Source organism: Condylura cristata, unplaced genomic scaffold (assembly GCF_000260355.1).
Source record: "Condylura cristata isolate star-nosed mole 26May11 unplaced genomic scaffold, ConCri1.0 scaffold00021, whole genome shotgun sequence".
NCBI classification, from domain to species: Eukaryota; Metazoa; Chordata; class Mammalia; order Eulipotyphla; family Talpidae; genus Condylura; species Condylura cristata.
The window spans coordinates 28302320-28315404 of NW_004567122.1; the positions used below are offsets into that span (position 1 = coordinate 28302320).

At 41.9% G+C, this 13085-nt stretch overlaps 1 pseudogene; it reads right to left on the bottom strand.

The window, feature by feature from the left end:
* Window positions 1-1897: 1897 nt before the first annotated feature.
* Window positions 1898-13085, bottom strand: part of LOC101637702 — a 17797-nt pseudogene continuing 6609 nt past the window's right edge.

Below are 13085 nucleotides of genomic sequence, written 5' to 3' on the forward strand. Positions count from 1 at the left end.
GAAGGGAGGGAAATGCACGGGACTATGGTGGTGGGGGTGATTTGGTGATGGGAAACCCGTGGGGATTACAATGGAGATGAAAAAAATGTGCAAAATGATGTAAAAATAAACTTTTTAATAAAAAAAAAAAAAAGGAATCATGTCTGTGTAAGGACCTAAGCAGGAAATGAGCAGGACAAGACAATCTGAACAGAGCACCAAGCACAACATTGAAATGACCAAGGAGTGGAATACTTACTTCCTACCTATTATTCCCTCTATCCCTAGACCAACTATTTATATTCTGGATATACCCATGTACTATGTCAACCTTGTAAATTTTATCCACCATGTATGTGGAAGAATTAAAAAGTTGAATATACAAATGGACATTAACATGCCTCTGAGACATTTAGGTAAGGTTGAATCACAGTCCTCTGGGGATGAACAATATGAAGATGACAAGACAGCCTAAGCACAAGGAAAAGATGTATTTTTAATAACTGTGATGACCATCTAAGCTATTATGGACCCATCTTCCCTGATCTAAGCTCATACTTAAATGGAAATTTACTTGAAAAGCCCTTTCTTTGCATAATGGAAAGGCCAGCCTGTCCAATTCCATCTCCCCAAGGTAATATCCTCAGGATATAATGGGAGGCCCCATTATCAGTTCTGCTCATTGGGGGCTTGCAGGCTAGGTTCTCCCCCTTCTTAGTGTCCTTCATCCTTATTACTCAATAAGATCCCCCTAAGAATGCCTCACCTCCAAGGTCACTACTGAAAACTGATGTTAAGAGAGAGCTGATCAGGCTGACATCATTGTGCTATGCTGCTTAGCCTTTTCATCTCAGGAGGCTGATCCAAAGGGAACACCCCTGCAATGCAACAGCTGAGCCTAATCACAGCAGGCTTCCCACCAAATGACCAGGGCAACCACAGGTGTCACAGATTTCCACTTGTGCCAGCTGGCTGAGGGAGGAGGGCAGGCTGGGTGTGACTCTGTCCTCCCCCAACCTGGCAACTCTTGCTTTCTGTCCCTCAGGAAGAAGGTGCTAGTGCTAGGTCCTAACAGAGGAGGACATTTACATTTTTTTTTTTTAAGTAGATGTGAATTGGGTCTTCCTGGTGGCCTAGAGGTTAAGTTTCAGCGCTACCACTGCTATGGCATGATTTCCATTTCTGCTTGGCCAAAGAGCTGACCCACATGGTGCAGCAGACTTCTGTCTCACCCGGCTGCTCCCCTCAGCAGTGGATTTCAGTCAATCTGCCTGTTCTGTTCCCCATCCTGTTTCTGGTGAATTCTCTCACCCCCCACACCTCTGGCCTGTGCCCCAGTTCTTCTATGTAAAAATGAAAAAATAAAGTGACTAAAAATAAATAGATTAAAATAAAGCATATGTGACTATTTCCTTAGATTAATAGATGTCATAACAAATTACAAGCTTAAGAGAACTGACAAATACCATAGCCTTTACAAAAATGGGAGAGACTATGTTTTTAGTAATTCACTGCCTGATTTACCTCTAGTAACTTTTTTCTACATTTTAGTGTGCAAATTTTTTTCCTGACTTAATATTCAGGTCCAATTTCCTGTTTCCCTTTGGCAGTCCAGTGAGAGAGAACAGCAAATGCCAGGCTTCCAGTCCACTGGGTAAAACCAAATAGTTTGGGTACAAGTGGGCAGTCATTCCTACTGCTCCTCATTGCTGACACGGGTTCCTCTTCTTAACTCCAGAGATGTTCACTCAACTTTGGATTTTGCTGAGTGAACTGCTGACCTGCATGAGTCTGACCAGGTCATTCTGTGAGAGGATAATACTGGAAGACTCCAGGGGTTGTAGCTGCCCTAGGTTATCTTGGACATGAGCTATTGAACTTGGGGGTTGTTTTATACTTTTATAAGAACTTGAGTTCTTCAGCAGGGGGCAATGTCAGAGCTACCAATACCTCCCATTGGACTGACTGCCTCTCTCGGTTTCAGTTCTGCTATCTTGAGTTTGGACTTGTAGCTTGTAGAGATCCAGCAACAAGGCATTCTTGTAGTAGGCCACAGCCTTTGTGTGCTTGTTCAGACTGGAATGTGCCAGCTCCATTCTGCCCTAAACCTTGCTGTAAGAACATGTCTATACAGGCTTGTTTACAGACACACATACCCTTGCATCCTTCCCAGTTTGCTGTAAGCAGAAATTCTGTAACAGAAGTAAGTGGCCTTGACTCAATTGACCTCAATAGCTTTCCAGGCAGCTTCAAATCTTTCTACTTTCACCTATCATATCCTTTGGTCTTGAGGCATTCTACCCCAGCTGAGTCATCCTCCAAAGGCAAGTTTTGTTCAGGGGTCCTCATGTCTTTTGGCATTTTCTGGGCCACTGGCAGCTATTCCAAATATTTCTGGAAGTCTCCTACATCACCCCAAATGTAGTCAACTGGACTGGCAGGCAACTGCTAGATTCTCCTGAGTGACAACAGAGAAAGTCCCCCATGCTACAGCTGGTTATGCAGAAAGCAGATGATGGCATATCCATGTAGAGAAGGGAGGACACCATGTAGAGAAGGGAGGACACCATGCCTGGGGAGCTACAGGAACTCTCAGGCAGTGGAACCCTGAGCCCCTTCTTTTTTTTTTTTTTTTTTTTTAAAGATTTATTTATTTATTCATATAGAACTGGGGTACAGGCCAGAGATGCGGAGGGTGAGAGGATTCACCAGAGACAGAGTGGGGTGCAGAACAGGCAGATCGACGAAGTACACTGCTGAGGGGAGCAGCGGGCGGGTCAGGAGAGGTCTGCCACGCCATGTGGTCTCCTCCGGGGGCAGGCGGGAATCAAACTCATGCGGAAGTGGCTTAAGCTTCTCAGTGCAGTGCTTTAATCCGCTGCGTCACCAGGGAGGGCCCCCCTTCTTTTTTTTTTTTTAAAAGATTTATTTATTTGTGCATACAGAACTGGGGTACAGGCCAGAGGCTCAGGGGCGGCGAGAGGCTTCACCAGAGACAGAGTGGGGAGCAGAACAGGCAGATCCACAAAGTACACTGCTGAGGGGAGCAGCGGGCGGGTCAGGAGAGGTCTGTCACGCCATGTGGATCTCCTCCAGGGCAGGCGGGAATCGAACTCATGCAGAAGTGGCTTTAGCTTCCCAGTGCTGTGCTCCAACCGCTGCGCCAACTAGGAAAGCTAAGCCCCTTCATTTTTGAACCCTTTGGCTTTACCAACCTGGCTCACAATAACTTCTGTTTTCTTATTTTTGTTGTTGTTGAGGTATAACATACATATGGCTAAATATGACTAAATGATATTCAATGAACAGGTCAGTGATTTTTTTTTAACTGATGTACACACCCTCATAAAATCACCACCTAGATGAACATGTAGAACATCTCTGACAGGAGATTACTCCTAACCCAGTTTTGCTACTTAATAATACCATTTTTTCAATATTGAGGTCCTTGTGTTAGATTAAGCATTATTTGTGCATGGTACCATTTCATCCTTGAAACAATGTACTATGATGATGTCCATTTTACGGATGCAGAAACTGAGGCTTTGAGAATTTAAGTGCCTTGTAAAAGATCACCTACAGAAGCAGGAATCAGAGTGGCAGGTACACCAGGCTCCAAGGCCAAGTGCCTAGCCACAGCCATAGCAGGGGCATCCCTTCAAAATAAGGTACTGCCACCCCCATTTTTTTTCTTGTTATATAACCAACAACTTTATTTCTTAACAAGATCGGATAGCTAGACATATAACAGAAGGCACAAATAAACATGAAGAAAAATCACCCCCCAACACATTTAATTATATTAAATATTAAATTTTGATAGGCCTAACACAATTACCTTAATTTGAAGACTCTCATTATCTTTATAACAATGCTCTATGCATCCTTCTGTGGTTTTGATTTTTTTGGTTCAGCACAATTTTTTTTAGAGAAGTTCCAGGTCATTCATTTTATATTGCTGCATGCTATTCCATTTAAAATTTATTTCCCATATACCCATTGACAGGCATTTGGATAACTTCCAGTCTTTCCCTGTTACAAAACTGTATTGTGGCCCTCCCTGGAGGCGCAGCAGGTTAAAGCGCAGCACTAAGAATCGAAAGCCACTTCCGCATGAGTTCGATCCCCGCCTGCCCTGGAGGAGATCCACATGGCGTGGCAGACCTCTCCTGGCCCACCCGCTGCTCCCCTCAGCAGTGTACTTCATTGATCTGCCTATTCTGCCCCCAACTCTGTCTCTGGTGAAGCCTCTCACTGCCCCTGCAACTCTGGCCTGTACCCCAGCTCTGTAAGAATAAATAAATAAATCTTTTTAAAAAAATGTACTGCAATGTAATTCCTAGATTTTTTTAAAGATTTATTTATTTATACATACAGAACTGGGGTACAGGCCAGAGGTGCAGGGGTGCCACCCCCATTTTTATATTTCTTTGTTTATGTTCTCTGGGTACCCCTCTAAAATTCATGGAACAGTCTCCACCCTCAGCATAGCCCCACCTTGGAGCTCAGTGCCTGATTCCTGGTCCCTGAAGATAACAGCAGAGAATCTTCTGAAAACCCACTGTTTCTGCAGACTACAGGGGATCCTTCCTGAGAAATCAGCACCATTTTCACAGGTCCCCAGGGTCCATGAGTGTAGAAAGTACAGCTCAGCTATAAGGATGCTCTTTTTATGGAATTGGAGTGGAAAAGTCATGAGCTTTGGAGTGAGACAACCATTGGTTCAAGCCCTACTTCCGCTACTGTTCTATGCAAGTGACTATAAACAATTTATCTCGTAGAATTAGTTACTTCAAATGGAAGAGGGAGATATTAAGAGAAGCTTGCTGGCTGGGTTATTCTGAGGATGAGATGAGCGTGCCATGCTCATAGTCCGTACACAAAGACTGTTGTATTTCCAAGAGGCACAGGTTCAGGTGTCCTCTTACATTTGCCAGATTACCAACTTGATCCAGGTGAGCCACAAGAGGTAAGGGAGAGAAGGGAGTTAGAAAAAGGAAAGATCAAGGCAGATAAAGGCTGAGCTACAAGCTGGAGTCCTGAGCCAACAGCACACACTCAGGATTGAGCCTTCGCTGGGCAGCAGACAGCTCACAGCTTGTATTTGCCTACTCCAAGGCACACCTGGTTGTTGGAAATCCCCTACCTCTCTTGCTCTGCACTCTTAGCTAAGGATGGACCTGGCTGACCCAAGTCAGGTGTTAAGTTAATTAAACATGAAGGCCATTGGTCAGAGGTGGCTCTAATGCTACCTCATTAGGTGGCCTGTGCAAGCAAATCAAAATCTTAGCTTGTAAATGCCTCAAGGTTATGAAATCAAAACAACCAATCACATATGGCTAACTACAAACAACTTCCTTCCTTGCTACCACATTTTCTCTATATAAAATCTGTCCCTGGCTCTTGTGGGCAGTGCTCCTAAACACTTAGTTTGGAGCTACCCAATTTGATAAATGTTCAAATGCACACACTTTTTTTTTTTTTTAACGATACCCCAGTATATCTTTTAACACCGGTAAGCATCTCCATTAGTCCAGATTCCTTCAGCCATGGATGACAAGCATTACACAAACACACGCACACACGCACACACACACATGTGAAATACATCTTTTTCTCTTCTTTCTCTAACAACTTTGGAAGGCAGACAAGAAGGCTAAACCAATTCCCATTCATTCTGCCCTAAGTAGAGAATGAATCATGAGAGCCGATTTATTGAGGAGCACAGGGGATTAAAAAAGGTAACCCTTCACACTTACCCCTAACTGCAAAGTTTAGATGTCCCTAAGCCTCACAACCCTGGAAGAGAAGTATCATTTGCTCCTTTTCATATATGAGAAAATAGACTTTAAGAAGTTAACAGCAAAAGCAACAGGCCAACTGGTGGCCAAACAAGGGTCTGAACCCAAGTTTATCTTTAAAACCTTGCTGTTATAACTTGAATATTTCTTTTAAAAAAAAATTATGGGCCCTCCCTGATGGCACAATAGGTTAAAATGCTGCACTAAGAAGCTAGCCATAGCTGCTATACCACAAATTTGATCTCTGGCCAACGAGGTGACCCACATGATGCAACAGACTTCTCCTGTCTTGTCCACTGCTCCCCTCAGCGGTGTACTTCATCAAGCTGCCTGTTCTGCTCCCCACTCTGTCTCTGGTAAATCTTCTCACCACCCCTGATTCACTGGCCTATACCCCAGTTCTGTATGTATAAATAATCTTTTTTTAAAAAACAAACATTTATTTAGCATACAATAACTGGGGTATACAGGTCAAAGGTGTGGGGGGTAAGAGGATTCACCAGAGACATAGTGGGGTGCAGAACAGGTCAATTGAAAAAAATACATTGCTGAGGGGAGTGGTGGGCAAGACAAAAGAGGTCTGCTATGCCATGTGGGTCGCCTCCCTGGCTGGGGATCCAACTTGTGCTGCAGGGGCTGCAGACAGTTTCATAGTGCTGGGCTCTTAACCCCCTCTGCCACAAGGGAGGCCCTAACTTGAATATTTCTATTTAAATTAAGCTTTTTAGGAAATGCTAAGATTCTATGCTTTGAGATGAAGATGCTTGTCTTCCAAATAAAACTATTGTTTAGAGCAGCAAAATTATAAACCTACCTGGAGATACTGTAAAACTGCTCAAAAAGAAACTCAGACCATGTTTGTTGTGTGGAAATGTAGTGTTGAAGTTACATTCTGCTTTAAAGATACAAATACCAATAAATTAAAAAGCAAAAAAAGGATCACAGAAAGTGAGCAACTGTACTCACACAATTATTCCTTTGCCTCATTAATGATCTCCAAACATCCCTGTGAACTATCCTCACAGAGCCTGTAATTTGTTACGTAAGACTGGAGTTTACTGGGTAAGTGTCCAGTCTCCTTCTGACCCCCATTGGTGCCCAGAGGATGTCTGGCTGCTGGCCTCAATGCCTACTCAGGCTTGCTAATTGAAACTAATCCCAAATGGCTGCTGGACCCTCCCCTATGTCCCTTTCTCTGAGGGTCCCTTGGGCCCAAAGAAGTGTGATGACCTCAGATTGGACCAAAGGCAATAACCAGGAACTGCCGGCATCCAGCCTGGAGTAGCAGCCAGAAAGTCCCAGAGAAAGACTGATTTAATCCCATAATGGAATGTGACTCAGATAAGGCTTTTATCCACCCTTTCTGGGCTGGAAATAAAGACTGTCCCAGAGTTATGTAGGGATGCTTTCCCTTTGTCCTAGGGTGGCTGAAAGATCCCAGAATGTCTGGCCCCACTAGAAGGCCCAGGGGAAAGCAGATTCAATTTTCAGGACTGGAGAAACAGGAGAAAAAGAGAAGCCTGGGGAATCCATATGTTTAATCAGTGATGACATCACATCCTAACACTTAAGATTATAGTAATAACAATTATAGCTATTATTTATTAGGCACTATACAAAGCATTTAAATGTTTTCTCACTAAGCCCTCACAAAATGCCTGTACCATCATTATCCTTAGATCAGAAGAGGAAATCAGACTCAGCAAATAAATTACCTGCCATGGTCACACAATTGTTCAAGTGGGAGAACTGGGATTTATACCTTTATTGAAAAGCTAAATTCACCCAAGTAAATTTAAAGATCTAATTAGATTTATTTAAAAATTCATGAGTGGGATAGCATCCCATCTAGCAAGTAAAAAAGAGCTCAGAAGAGATGTACAAAATGGAAGGATTTTATAGACAGAATGAGGGTGAGATAAGGGAAGAGCGAATTGTTTCAAGCAGGTCACCTTTCTTTGGGGAGACAGATAGAGTTTATCAGGCAGATTCCTCATTAGTGCTGCACAGGAAATTCCCAGTTAATGCTTTCCCAGTTAAAAGTTAGATTGCTGGGAGATGATGAAACTGCAGTGAGGTTAAGTACCAAAGCTGGTTTGCTGATAATGGGGCCTAGCACAAGTGACCCCATTTTGGACCTGCTATCTCTTTTAACATACCTAAATCTACCCTATTCCCGTGCTCTATGGCTTCACTGCCCTACTGGTCGCCAGGACACAATCACTCTCACTCACTCCTTCACCTGTGGAACCTTTACATGCCAGCATCTCCAGAGCTTCCACTCTTCCTGGAACAATTCCAGGAAGCTTTCAGTAACCACAATTGTGCAGTCTCCCCTCACCTAAAAAGGGAGGAAATACAGGATAATACAAAGTAAGCTGACCAATCTGTACCATTGTCTAAATACCCCCCCACCTCCAATTCCCAGGGGTAGCTGCACCAAAGTGGAGTCTGGCCTTCTGCCAACTGCTTTCTTTGTCCTTTGCTCCTCCCTCAGTCCCAGCCTCCTCACCCTCACTTTTAATTTTTTTTCTAGGTCAACTTGACTTTCCAGGCCCCTACCCTACTGGTCTTATTCACTCAAGTACATGTCTAAGTAGCCCCTATAACAATAGACTAGGGATTCCTCTCTTGCCAGAGAGGAATATGTATAATGCAATATTAATACTAATAATAGCTAATACTTATTGAGCACTTACTACATGCCAATCACTTTTCTTTCATTTTGATCTTGAAAATGCAGGCTGAACAAGCAGTAGCTTTTATGTCAGCTACAAGACTAAGTCAGACAAGGCAGGGATCTAATATTTCATGAGCTTTCTCTATGGTTTTGGACCAGTCCCCTCTCAGGAGACCCAGTAGTGTGGTAACAAAGAACATGGACTCTGATTCAGGCCAACTCAGGACTAAGGTCAGCTCCATTACTGACTAGGTGTGCATTTATAGACAATACAATCCTCTGAGGCTGAGTTTCTTCATCTATAAAATGTAAATATAGCAGTTCTTATCTCCTAGGGTTGTTGAGAGGACTAAGGAAATGATGTATGTAAAGTGCTTAGCAAACTCCAATCCATAATAATCAATAAATAGATAGCAATTACTATTACTTATTAAAATAACACTAGGGTAAAATAACTAAATAATTCCAAACATTTTTTAAGCTCCTCAGACCTAAGCAGATTTTTTTTTTTTAAATCACAGGGTTGTATCATTGATTGGACTCAAATGCTCCCTGGAACTACTAAGTCAAGGGCACTGTATGGTATCTGTCTGCTTCTTGGAAGATGTAATAAAATTGGCTTAAGGTGAGTCTGTATAGATCTAACTATCTGGATTTAGGCATGGACTTCCACTAGGAGGGTCAAAGGAACAACAATTTTGGATTTGTTTGCTTTTGTGAAAATACACAGCAACCTTATTTAAATTATATCAGGAGACTAGAAAAAAGTCCCCATATATGTGCAATTAGGGAACTATAGAACCCAACATGTTCACACCCCACCAAGAAGTAATATTACTTTCCATACCAAAAGAAAGGGAACTTTCTTCTTGCCTCAGTAATAGCCCCAGTAAAGGCCAAAGAGGGGGGTACTGGCTTTATACCCAAACAATACATGTCTCTCACCATGAGACTGCACTTTGAAATTACCTTTTTGTAATTACCTTTTTGTTTCTGGGGGATAAAAAGCAATTTGTAGATGAAATAAAGAATTGTTTTTTGTTTGATATCAATACTTCATATATTAGTTTACTTGGGCTGCCATAACTGGGTGGTTTAAACAATAGAAATATATTGTCTCACAGTATTGGAGGCTGGAAGTCTAAAATAAAGGTGTCAGCAGGGTTGGTTCATTTGGAGTGTCATAGATACACCACTGAAAAAGGGAGAGGAGCATAGAAAGGGTGCTATTTTTCCCCACCCCCACTTACATGCAGGTGTCACTATGTCCTCCTGAATGGGAGACACCTGGGAAGGAATAAGTTGGATATATAAGTAGAGGGGGTGGGACACATGTGGAGAGGTGCTTGGAAGAGAGAAATGCACAGACATTTGAAATAGATACTTGGTAAAGGCACAAGCAAGAGACAGATGAGGAGGCTGTTCCTGCTGCTTAGCAGAGACAAGAGCAGTTGGATTTTGAGGTATATTTTGAGTTTTGAGTCTCTCCTAAGACCTACCTAAGCCCTTTCTTGTGGTTCTTTGCCAGAAGGAACCATAGATTTGTGACAAGTTTTTGGATCGCAGCAGCTCTGCTTCTAGCCAAGTCTGTTTAGCTGAGCATTTGCCCACAAGGGGATGGGTAATTTGGGGAATTTTAGTGGGAAAGTATTATTTGACATATTTTCTTCTCTCTACAAACTAATTCTATTAAAAATCTTTCACAGTGAGAGTCTGCTTTCTTGCTTTTGTGCATATGGATGGCAGGACCCTATTTTAAAGTATACCCCTTAACAGTTTGGGTTCCCTGGATACCCCTCAGTCATGTGCTATAAGGAGGACTAGGAGATAGAAACTGTTCTGGACCTCTTCCCTAGCTGGAAGTTTGCTTGCAATCTTTGATGTTCCTCCACTTGCAGAAGCACCACCCCTGATCTCTGCCCTCAGCTTCACATGACATACTTCCCATATGCATGTCTATGTCCAAGTCTCTCCCTTTTATAAAAATGCCAGACACATTTTAATCAGAGTTCCACCCTACTTCAGCTTAACCTCAACCTACCTAGTAAGATCTGCAGTGACCCTATTTCCAAATAAGATCACATTCTGAAGCACTGGGGATTTAGGACTTCGATATATGAATTTGAGGAGACACAATGTTAGTACATTTGCAATAAACTCGCAGCCTCAAATGTTTGAAAAATTAAGAATTTGTTGGTGTTTCTTACCATGGATGTGTTGTACTTCTAAGTTCACAGATCTATTTCTCCACTTATCTATTTTTCAATAGTTGTACACCAGAATAAGAATCCTCTTTTAAAAATCACCATTTTACTGCGAATTAAACCCACAATGATGGCCCTCCCTGGTGGCGTAGCAGGTTAAAACACAGCACTAAGAAGCTAAAGCCACTTCAGCACGAGTTCGATCCCTGCCCCAGAGGTGATCCACATGGCGTGGCAGACCTCTCCTGACCTGCCCACTGCTCCCCTCAGCAGTGTACTTTGTCCATCTGCCTGTTCTGCTCCCCAGTCTGTCTCTGGGGAATCCTCTTACTGCCCCTACTCCTCTGGCCAGTACCCCAGTTCTGTATGCATAAATAAATAAATCTTAAAAAAGTAAAACCACAATGAGATACCATCTTACACCAGTGAGAACAGCACATATGTAAAACAACTAGCAACAACAAATGTTGGTGAGGATGTAGAGAAAAAGAAACTCTCCTACACTGCTGGTGGGAATGCAAACTGGTACAACCACTATGGAAAGCTGTTTGGAGGTTTCTTAAAATGCTAAAAATAGAGCTTTCATATTACCCAGCAATCCCACTCCAAAGGACACAAAAACATTGATTCAAAAGGACACCTGCACCTTCCCCATGTTTATTGCTGCTCTATTTACAATAGGGAAGACAAGTAATCAACACAAATGCCCAAAAATAGATGACTGAATTAAAAAGATGTGGTAAATATACACAATGGAATATTACTCAATGATCAAAAAAGATAAACTCATGCCTTTTGCCTTTTGCAGCAACATGGATGGAGCTGGAAGGGATCATGCTTAGTGAAATAAGCCAAAAAGAAAAAGAAAAATACCAAATGGTTTTTCACTCATAGCAGAAGTGTAAGGGATCAGATAGGGGAAAAAAAAAAGCAATTGAAATAAAGTAAAAATGAAAAATCATGAACGACTATAAACTAGAGATATTTTATGGGAGTAGAGAGGGGAATAGGATCAAAACTAGGGTGAGAAGAGTGCACAGGACTATGGTGATAGCACACAGGTGGATTGGTGGTGGGAAGCCATGTCCATGAGGATTACAACCAAGAATTAAAAATGCACAAAATAAAAGAATGATGTAAAAAATAAATAAAAATAAAAATTTTTTAAATGACCATTTTACTTTCCAAAGTGCTGAAACTGATTCTTAGTCTTCTGATGACTAGACTAAGAGCTCAATGTTCATTCAAACCAGCATATATTGAGCAGGCACCAAGCTCTGAGAAAAACCAGAGACAAAGAAAGATCCAGTTCCCACCCTCACAAAGCTACCGAGTAGACATCAGAGCATATAATTTTAATTTTAGAGCATGTTCCTTTATAGTCTGGCTCCAGCAATAAGCCTTATCATATTTTCATAGTCATAATAGCTTGTAAAACTGTTATGACTTCTAACCTCTATGCTATGCACTGGACAAAGAAACTTGTATGTACTATTTTATTTAAAACTCAGATCAACAATATGAGGTAATTACATTATCACCCCTACTTTATTAAAGGGCATAATTGATATTTAGAATCACACATTCTCAGTCTGTCCTCCCTTTTCCATGTTTCTTTGATTATCTCAGCTTAAGTCCACTTATCCCACACATCTGTAGGTCCTCAACATCCTTTTACAAACATGCTCATGTTGTGCAGTTTTTGGAGAACTTCTAGGTGCTGTTGCAAGTAAAACAGTTTGGAACTTGCAGAATTTGGACAAAATGTCCAAGAAAACATGAAAAAAAATTTTCTCAACTCAACTGCTTTGTAGTTGACATTCAGCCTAATGCAATCTGCAATTTGTGCTGAAGTAAGGGTATGCTTTGATACCATTCTATACCCACTATATTTCTAAGAGGAAGCTTGAGTCTTTTAAAAGGCATTTTTACCTCAAAAAGGGAACCATTGCCCTACTCCTAAGGTAGTCTCTTGGTTGGGAGGGAAAGAGATGTGCTACTGCTTGTTTAAGAAAAAATAAGAACTAGAGGTTGGATGCATATTTCTTAGGCTGCAAGGACTGGATATTAGCAGAATAAGGTCTCATGTTATTGGAAAACCAAAAAGTACAGGACTCTTTCCATCATTTTTACATGCACTATATAGATTAATGGTTTCTTATTTGCATTTCTCTCTGCACCTCCCATATAATTTCCTTAGCTCACCCATCAAATGCACACACCTCAAAATGGTGATACTAGTTCTAGAATCTATACAGCTTTTCACAATTGACTCCCCTCCACAGTTCCCAGTAGAGGAGCTTGTCTGTGCCCTTCATGGTGGCACAGCAGTTTAAAGCACAGCACTACAAGCTGGCCTTGGCCATTTTAGTGCAAGTTTCATTCCTCCCACCCCCGTGACCCACATGGTGAGGCAGACCT